General features: G+C 44.6%; 1 pseudogene; it reads right to left on the reverse strand.

Moving 5' to 3' along the window:
* Positions 1-8,340: 8,340 nt before the first annotated feature.
* On the reverse strand, positions 8,341-9,212 carry LOC116535127 (annotated as a pseudogene).
* Between the last annotated feature and the right edge of the window lie 372 nt (positions 9,213-9,584).

Raw genomic sequence — 9,584 nt, forward strand, 5'->3', positions numbered from 1 at the left:
GCAGTTCCATTGACTGCAAAATTATCCAGGTTTCAAACACATTGAAAAGGGGGATGGGGCTGCATTTCAGAACTGATGAAATCTGGCAATTATGTTACTCATTTTCATCTCCCGCCCCAACTTAGAACGGATGCTCTTTGAGGCAAGGGATTTTCATGTCTTCTGTTCTCTGCCATATTTTCAAACTCTAGAACAGGAACAGGGACAGAGCAGTCAACATCTGCTGAATGAAAAGCTCAGTATTGCTCTCGATCTGGCCCAATATCAGAACTGTGTCTATTCAGACTGTATTCCGCGGAGAGTCCTACCTTCAAGCTTTGCTCCTTGCTGTGCAAATCTTATTTATAATAATTTGGCACACAGATACCTCATGCATCAGATGTCACATGTAAGATTACGCCAACATGAAACTTTTACATACAAATAAAACTGAAGTTTATTTTATAAGGTATACCTTTTGACCTCAAATACAATCATTGACCCACATTTGTTGAATGCAGTTGTTATATTCAGGGTTGTTATATTCAGGCTGCACTCTCAGCCCAGAATCATGTGAGTACTTTCCAAAAATTTGAGTCCTTTTGTATTAAACTCACCACAAGTAGTTCTAATGTGTGTTAAGATGTCTGAGACTGATATTTTTCGTATTTTTGCATTCTCAGGATGCAGACAGGCACAAGCGAGTGAGGGACTCAAAGCACGTTTGTAAAAATACAAGGACTGGCACTACTCCTGTTCTGTGCAGACCCAGGCCAGCGCTGGCCACACCTGTTGCCCTTGCTGTTCTCCTTCGCCTCGTACCCTCAAAAGAGAACCTTGAAATCCCCCCTCCAAACAGCCACTGCCCCATGCCAATTGCAGGAGGAGGAAGCAGAGGGCGAAGGCCAATGCTGAGCAGACCTGGCTAGAATTTCTAGAACCATCTTCTGCTTTTCAAAATATCAAGTCTGTTCTACTGGAATAGAGTCACAGCCTTTTCCATTCCCCACTCGACATTTCCCCTAAACCCAATTTGCATTTTATAATTGCAAAAATGAGGCGTGCTTGGGAGTCTATAATTATTTCAAAATTAAAAACTAAAAAGTGACACATGCTCATTGAATTAAAATTATAAAAATTAAACAAGCAGACAAATATGAAGTGAAAGTTTCCCATCTCTCAGAGGTAAACCCTGTTCCATGTGTTATATGCCCTTCCAGACTGCTTTCTAACACGAACCCAGTCTGTATAAGTTCTGTTGTGAAAGTGGAACCATTCTATACACACTATTCTGGAATAAACTCTCAGCATTTATTGAGGGCATCACATCCATATGCATATCCATGTCTATAGTACAGATATATCTACACTATATTCGTATCTATACTATAGCTATCTATATCTACAGCCATAGCTGCAGCTACCTCATTTTTTTCCTTTATAAATCCTTCATTGGGAAGCTTTGTAAAATTTGTATATGGTTCTATTGTATGCCTGTACCCCAGGTTTATTCAAGCAAATCTTCTTTATGGGTCATTTCCACAGGAGGTGATAAATCACATATACACACATATATAAAATTTGCCTTTTGTATTTCTGTAGCGTACATTTCTAGAAGTAGAATTTCTGGATTAAGTGACATGCATTTTTCAATAGATGATACCGATCAATCACCCTCCAGAAAAACTGTACTGTGAGATCTCCATTTTATTATTATTATTATTATTATTATTGGGATGGAGTCTTGCTATGTTGCCCAGGATGGAGTGCAGTGGTACAGTCCTGGTTCATTTCAACGTCCGCCTCCCGGGCTCATGCAATTCTCCTGACTCAGCCTCCCAAGTAACTGGGATTATTGGCCTGTACCATCACATCCAGCTAATTTTTGTATTTCTAGTAGAGACGGGATTTCACCATGTTGGCCAGGCTGGTCTCGAACTCCTGATCTCAAGTGATCTCCCCGCCTCTGCCTGCTAAAGTGCTGGGATTCCAGGTGTGAGCCACCCCAGCCAGGCTAGATTCCAATTCTTCTCACGTGCATTGAAATACTAATTGAGTGCCTTCTGTGTGCCAGCTTCTCTTCCAGGTGCTGGGGAAACAGCTGCGAACAAAAGGAGGTCCTTGCCCTGGTGGAGCTTGTAGTCTAGAGAAGGGAGCTGGATGGTGACCAAATACAGAAGCTACGGGTCACGTGATAATAGAAACTATGGGGAAAAAAAAAAGAGTACAGGATGCAGAGTAGCTGGGCAAGCGGAGGTCATTCAGATGAAACAGTCGGGATTCCTCCTTGAGAAGTGAAGGTGGGGCTGGGGAGATGTAGGTATCTGGGGGAAGAACATTCCAGACAAATGGAAAGCCAAATGTCCACCAAAAAAAACAAGCTCTCTACCAAACTTTCACCAATATGGCCATAGTCGTGACTTCTCTATCTTCAGAAATTGGAGGTAAAATAGATACATACTATTTGAAGTAAAACATCCCACGTTTTGTGACCATTTATAATCCGTTTTGGGGAATTGCCTGTTCTGTGATCTTTGCCATTTTTCTCCAGTGGTGTCTGACTTTCCCTCACAGATTTCTAATGGAGCTTTCTACTTGAAGGATGTTAAGACTTTGTCAGTTAGGGTTCAAATATTTCCCAGAGCTGCAATTTTTCTTCTGACTTGATCCTTGGGTTTTTTTTCCATAGAGAAATTGAAAACTTTTATGTAAACAAATTTGCCAATCTTGGATTATTTGGGATTTTGTGGCATTTTTAAATGGCCTTTCTCAGCCCAGAATTATATGAATACTTTCCAAAAATTTGAGTCCTTTTGTGTTTTAATACAAAAGGATTAAACTCACCACAAGTAGTTCTGATGTGTGTTAATATGTTTAAGACTGGAATTTGTTGTTGGGAGTGGTAGAAGTATATGGCACAATGCGGGAAATTTCATTCTTTTTCATTGGATATGCCAATTATTCTAACCTTCCTTATCAAACAATGACTGATTGGTTGAAACTCTGAGGCTGGGTTATCTCAGCTAGAAAATAGCTCCATCCGTCACCAGCTCTGGGACCTCAAAGACATCCCTTCACCTCTGTTTCCCAGAACTCTCATCTGTAACATGGGATAGTATCAGTATCTGCTTCTTAGGTTTGTGCCTACCTACGATGGACCTACGATAATGTGGGACTTCAGTGAGACTCAAAGTGAGTACAAGGTAAGTCTCACAACTGCGTCTATGCCAGACACACCTCCTGTTCAAGGCAGACCTTGCTTCAGACTCAGAAAGCAAGGCTGTTCTAAGAAACATGAACAACCAAAGCTGTGATAATCTCCTGTATTAGCCAATCATTTATGCTGAAAATGCCACAGAAGGGCAGGGGAAGAGTGGGCACCCCGGGGTTCCTTTTCCTCTCAGTCTGTCCTTAATCATCACAAGCCAAAGACAGGGACTTGGTAACACGTGCACATAGCAAGAAGTGAAATAAATGCAGTTGTTCGTTTTGTGCAGGTTTTAACTTTTTTACTAAGAATGAGATATCTATCCATATACAGAATACAAAACAGGAATTGTGTGATTTCAGTGATTCCAATATGAGTTAACTGCTTCTATATTTGCGTTCTTAATGGGCATATAATATAATGATGAACAGTAAAATTCATGCTAATTTAAACATTTTTATTTTACTAAGAATGACACTAAATAACAAAAAACACTATGAGAGAGAGAGAGACTATGAAAGAAAAAAAGCAATGTTTTCCTACCTTTAATGATACCTCTTTTTGCTTTCTGATCAAGAGTTTTACACTTTCATTTTGCACTGGTTTTGCTAATTATGTAGCCAGGTCCGTCCTGGCACATAGCAAGCACTCCATAATGTCTGAATAAAGGAATGAATGCCCCTATAGCAAACACTGATAAAGCCCTCGTGGGTGGGAGAAGTCGCTGGCGCAGGTAAGGTGACCTGTGCTTCTCTCCCAGCTCTCAGAGACGGTCACAACCACTAACCCAGCTCCATTCTCTTGTCAGCAGAAGTCCACATGGGGCAGGAACTTCTCTAACAAGAGCCTTTTTTTTTTTTTGAGACGGAGTCTGCTCTGGTGCCCAGGCAGGAGTGCAGCGGTGCAATCTTGGCTCACTGCAACCTCTGCCTCCCGGATTCAAGCGATTCTTCTGCTTCACCCTCCCAAGTAGCTGGAACTACAGGCATGTGCCACCACACCCAGCTAATTTTTGTATTTTTAGTAGAGACAGGGTTTCACCATATTGGCCAGGCTGTTCTGGAACTCCTGGCCTCGTGATCCACCTGCCTTGACCTCCCAAAGTGCTGAGATTACAGGTGTGAGCTACCTCGCCTGGCCCAAGAGCCTTTTTTCTTTCTTTCTTTCTTTCTTTCCCTTTTTTTTTTTTTTTTTTGAGATGGATTCTTGCTCTGTTATCAGGCTAAAGTGGAGTGGTGAGATCTCGGCTCACTGCAACCTCCAACCTCCTGGGTTCAAGCGATTCTCCTGCCTTAGCCTCCCGAGTAGCTGGGACTATAGGCGCATGCCACCACACCCAGCTAATTTTCTGTATTTTAGTAGAGATGAGGTTTCACCATGTTGGTCAGGATGGTCTCGATCTCCTCACCTTGTGATCTGCCTGCCTCGGCCTCCCAAAGTGCTGGGATTACAGATGTGCGCCACCACACCCGGCCCCAAGCGCCTTTTCTACCCATTGCCATTCTCCTTGCAAAGCCCCACAGGCCAACAGGAGCTACTTACAGAGCTGGGGGCTTAGACATGAAGAACGCCTTCCTGGTGAGATGTTACCCAAGGTTTGCCCCCATCTCTGAATCCCCTGTGCCCTGTGGCTGTTCACTGCAGCCTTCAATTCCCAGACCTGCCACTCCACAGACTGCTTCCTATCTGCTCCTCTGAGTCAAGGACTGCTCTTGTGCATTTTCTAAAAGTAAGGACTAAAAGCCACATGATGGCCCAGATGCGGTGGCTCACACCTGTAATCCCAGCACTTTGGGAGGTCAAGGCGGATGGTTGGTCAAAAGACCAGCTTGGGCAACACGATGAAAGCCCAACTGCATTATATATATATAATGTACAAAAAAAAATTTGCCAGGCATGGTGGTACATGCCTGTAGTCCTAGCTACTTAGAAAGCCAAGCAGGAAGGATCACCTGAGCCCAGGGAGGCAGAGGCTGCAGTGAGCAGTGATCACCACTCCAGCCAGAGCGACAGAGCAAGACCCTGTCTCAAAAAACAAAAAAAGTGAAAGCCACACAATGATCTGCCCAATTCATTGAGAAACCTGGAAGATGCCATGGACTTCATATACCTGTGGCTTATCTTTGCTGGAAAAAACTAAAGAAAAGAAAATAGACTCCTTCCGACACCTCACTTAGTGATTTGTTTCCCCTTCTAAACTCAGAGAAGCAGTATTTCCTCCCACCTCCCTCTATTCTTTCACCCAGCATCATGAAACAATGTGCTTTTGTGTTCTCTGTCCTTTGCAGGTTGTAGCTTTGGCCGTTCTAATCTACCCTCCCGGAGGAGTGCTATTTAATTAGGAGCGTTTCTAACAAAAGCCAGGTTTCTATCCACTTCCCCTGGCCTTCTGGTTTGCCCTTGAGCTCAGCATAAAGTTCTGGGGTTAGCCAGTGTGGCATCATGGTCCCCTCCCACTGATCTTGCATTGCCATAGTGATGATCACGTGTGCATAGGCACGCACAGAGAGATCCAGTCAGTCGCAGCGACCCTGGGCTGAGCCTGCAAAGTGCCTGGCTGCCTACATGCACCATCTCATTGTTTTCTCAGAACAAGCCCCTATGAGGGGAAAGGTTATAACCCCCATTTCACAGCAGAACGAGCCAAAGCGCAGAGTCGCTGGGAAACTGCTCATGAGTGATGGGTGGGAAACGAACCCAGGGCCCTGACTCTCAAGTCCATGCCCCTCCACTCCCCACGCTGTTCCATCCACACCTGAGCACATGCATGCCTGAGCGGCCCGAGTGGCCAAGCGTGGGGTCTCCCTTAACAGCAGCTCCTCCTGGCCGTGAAATCACTCTGCATTCTTCCCAGTATCCTTTTGTTCTCCTGTACCTAGTGACATTCACGAGGTGCAGATTTAAGAATTCCTCTTCCTCTTGTTAGATTTTCCCTCCCATCCCATAGATCTGTGTTTGAATCCAACCATCTCCAGCACTTTCCCAGACCAGGAAGTGCCTCAAAGCACATAGGGAACCCCATCACACCCCAATACAGATCCCTGGAGCCCCAGATTCACTGAGTGGGGACTGCTAGAGGTGAGCCCAGGAATCTGCATTTCCCAGACTCTGCCCTGCAGGTGCAGATACACTGGTGTTTGCGAATCACTGAGTCCTTTACCGTTATTGGTGCTGCACCGGAATCACCTGCAGTTCTTATTGAAATGCAGGTTCTGGTTCAGCAGGGCTGGGGCTGGGCCTGGGCCTGAGATTCTGTTGATGCAGCAGATCCTGGGGCCAAACACTGAGTCGTGAGGGTTCAGGTCAGTGGTTCTCAGCCCTGACTAAACATTAGCATCACCGGGGGAGCTCTTAGAGCTAAGCTGCCTGGGCCCTGCCCCCAGAAATCATACAATTATTTTAGAATCAAACCAGTGTGGCCCAACTCATTATGCTGAATCTGACTTGTCCTGGCTTGGGAAAGCCTAATGTTACATTTTTAGGAATTTTGTGAACCGGTTGATAAACAGAACCACTACTAACCATCAGATTATATAAACAGAATTAAATAAATTATATTTAGAAGAAAGACAGTACATAATTACAACCCAGCATTTCCTAATCATTTTACTGCATTTCACTCCTATGTTCTTAGGATTGTTTGTATCTGATTGTTTGCGTACCTGTGTGGTGGAAGGGCTACTTCGTATTTCTTCCCAATTCTGCACCCAGTCAGTGACATAAGCCTTGCTGGGGGTGTTTCTGCCTCCGAAAACTGCAAACGCTACAGATCAGGGTTCGCTTCCCTAGAAGCTGGCTGCTAGACATTTACCAGTGCACCTCCCGCCTTAGTTACGGGCAGACATCATAATCACCTGGGACGCCTGATAAAGTGCAGACAGCTGCGTCTACCTAAGATTCCCGAATCCGACTCTCTGGGCATGGGAATTGGGGATCTGGGAAGTTTTTAGAATAAGTGACCCAGGTGACTTTTATCTGCAGTGAAGTTACTTTAGAATAATGATCAAATCACCCGTGGCCTCGTGGCACAACGGCAGCGTGTCTGACTCCGGAATAATGATCATATCTTCCTAATTAGCAAAACTCAAGCTGGATTAAGCTACTCACTGGGCACCCATTTCTTTTTGCTCTAAGAAATCATTTCCAAGGCCTTTTGAAAAGCCTTTTTATCTGAAATCCCGTGAGTGGCTATTCCATCAAAATCCTGAGCAGAGCACTTTTTCTCCCCCAGGCATGGACAGAAGGTTGTATCAGGAAGCTCAGCGGAGGCCTTGTTACCTAGTTGTCCTTGCATCTGACCTCACACCCAAAAGCATCAGCCTGTCATTTTTCCCTAAAAAAGATGATGTGCTGGCCAGAATTTTCCATGCTCCAATGTCTCATCAGGCTTGTATTCAAGCTCAGACCCTTTTGAAATGGTTAGGAAGAACTGAGTCAAGAAACTAGGCTATTAAATGAAAGTTCTGCCATCCAGGTATGGTGGTGGATGTCTGTAATCGCAGATCCTCGGGAGGCTGAGGCAGAAGGACTGCTCGAGCCAGGAGGTCGGGGCTGCAGTGCGTTGTGATGGTGCCCGCGAATAGCCGCTGCGCTCTGCCCTGGGCAACATGGTGAGGTCTCATCTTTAAAAGAAATTCTGCCAAGTCATATACTGTAAATCTTCACTGAAATTTGCCAGAGTTTGCCATCCCTGGAATCATGAAACTGGGGAAAAGTGGTGGGAATTATCCTATAACTCTTGTGTTCTAACCGACAGTTCTTCAGCCCAATATTTTCCTCACTTTAGGTAAGAATTTACATGTATTTCCTCACCTGTTGCTCCTGCTAACTGACAAACGGGTATCGCCATGTTACAAAGGAGGACCTGGTTTGCTATAAGAAATTTGCTAGATGAGTGACAATTCTCAAGTCTAAGCCTCTAACAATGTATGTTGGTTTAAAAAAAAAAAAAACTTGGAACACAAACACTTTATTTAAAGGTGCAGCTCAATTTACGTGTGGTGGCACAAAATAAAGGCACAGATCGTGACACACCATTCCCATCGGCCAAGTGGCTGAACCCACCATCCAAGACCCACTGAGGCGTCAAGCTCAGCGCAACCTCCGGGCCTCCCACTCTGACTCCGCACAACCTCCGGGCCTCCTACTCTGACTCAGCGCAACCTCCGGGCCTCCTACTCTGACGACTCCAACAGGCGGAGCACGTTGCCCGCACACACAGGGCATTTTACGTTGTGGATGATGGAGCGTCATCCATAAATTCATGTGCACCTGCGTGCACTGTCCCTGAGAACGGGTCCTGCCCAGGACCTAGGTGACCCTGACCAGCTTGATAGGCTGCACACAGCTGGTATCCATGATGGCGGCTAGGTGGCGATCTGGCTGAAGCGTATATCAATTTTCTATTGGTACATAACAAATTACCACAAACTCAGCAACTTAGAACCACACACATTTATTATCTAGTTTCCAAGGGTCTGGGGTCCAGGAAAAAGGGTTAATTGCATCCTCTGCTCAGGGGCTTCCAGGCTGAAATCAAGGTATCAGCTGAAATTGCAATTCCCATCTGAGTTTCTACCAAAGCCAAGTACCACTTAGATTATTATTTACTTAAATATTTCATTAATAAACTCACTTTTATAAAATTCAGTCTTGTCCTAAGCAATAATATCTATTAAATTGCCAAGTTTGATCATCAAGTTTTCCTTTTTTCTTAATATGTTCAAATAAACATATCACTATTAAAAAAGTTTCAAGTGTTCCATCTAAAATTGTCTCGTGCACTGATTGTACCCACACCACGCTTTACAATTATTCCCCGTACCACACCTGGACTTCATGACGCCACATCCTACACTAACAGGCCCCAGGTATAACAAATGATTTTTGTTGCCCACCAGCTACAGAGAATCTACAAGGTCCAGGACCCAGGTAAGTGGGAAGCCTGCAGATAGGTGCATGTTTTTTCATAAAGAGGCCTCCCTACATTAGATATGCACATTATCAGCACTGGAAATGAATTTCCACAACATGTCCTCAAATGTATGCAGACATTTTAAGAAGCTTAAGAAGGCCAGATGTGGTGGCTCACGCCTGTGATGCCAGCACTTTCAGGGGCCGAGGAAGGTGGGCCAACATGGAGGAACCTCATCTCTGCTAAAAATACAAAATTAGCCAGGATTACATGCACGTATAGTGGCACATGCCTGTAATCCGAGCTACTTGGTAGGCTGAGGCAGAAGAATCACTTGAACCTGGGAGATGGAGGTTGCGGTGAGTTGAGATCACACCATTGCATTCCAGCCTGAGCAACAAGAGTGAAACTCCTTCTCAAAAAAAAATTTTTAAAAAGAAAGAAAGAGAAAGGAGGAAGGAAGGAGAAAGAAAGAAAGAAAGA

This window comes from Sapajus apella, unplaced genomic scaffold (assembly GCF_009761245.1).
Source record: "Sapajus apella isolate SASKATOON/1434 unplaced genomic scaffold, GSC_monkey_1.0 scaffold92, whole genome shotgun sequence".
Classification (NCBI taxonomy): domain Eukaryota; kingdom Metazoa; phylum Chordata; class Mammalia; order Primates; family Cebidae; genus Sapajus; species Sapajus apella.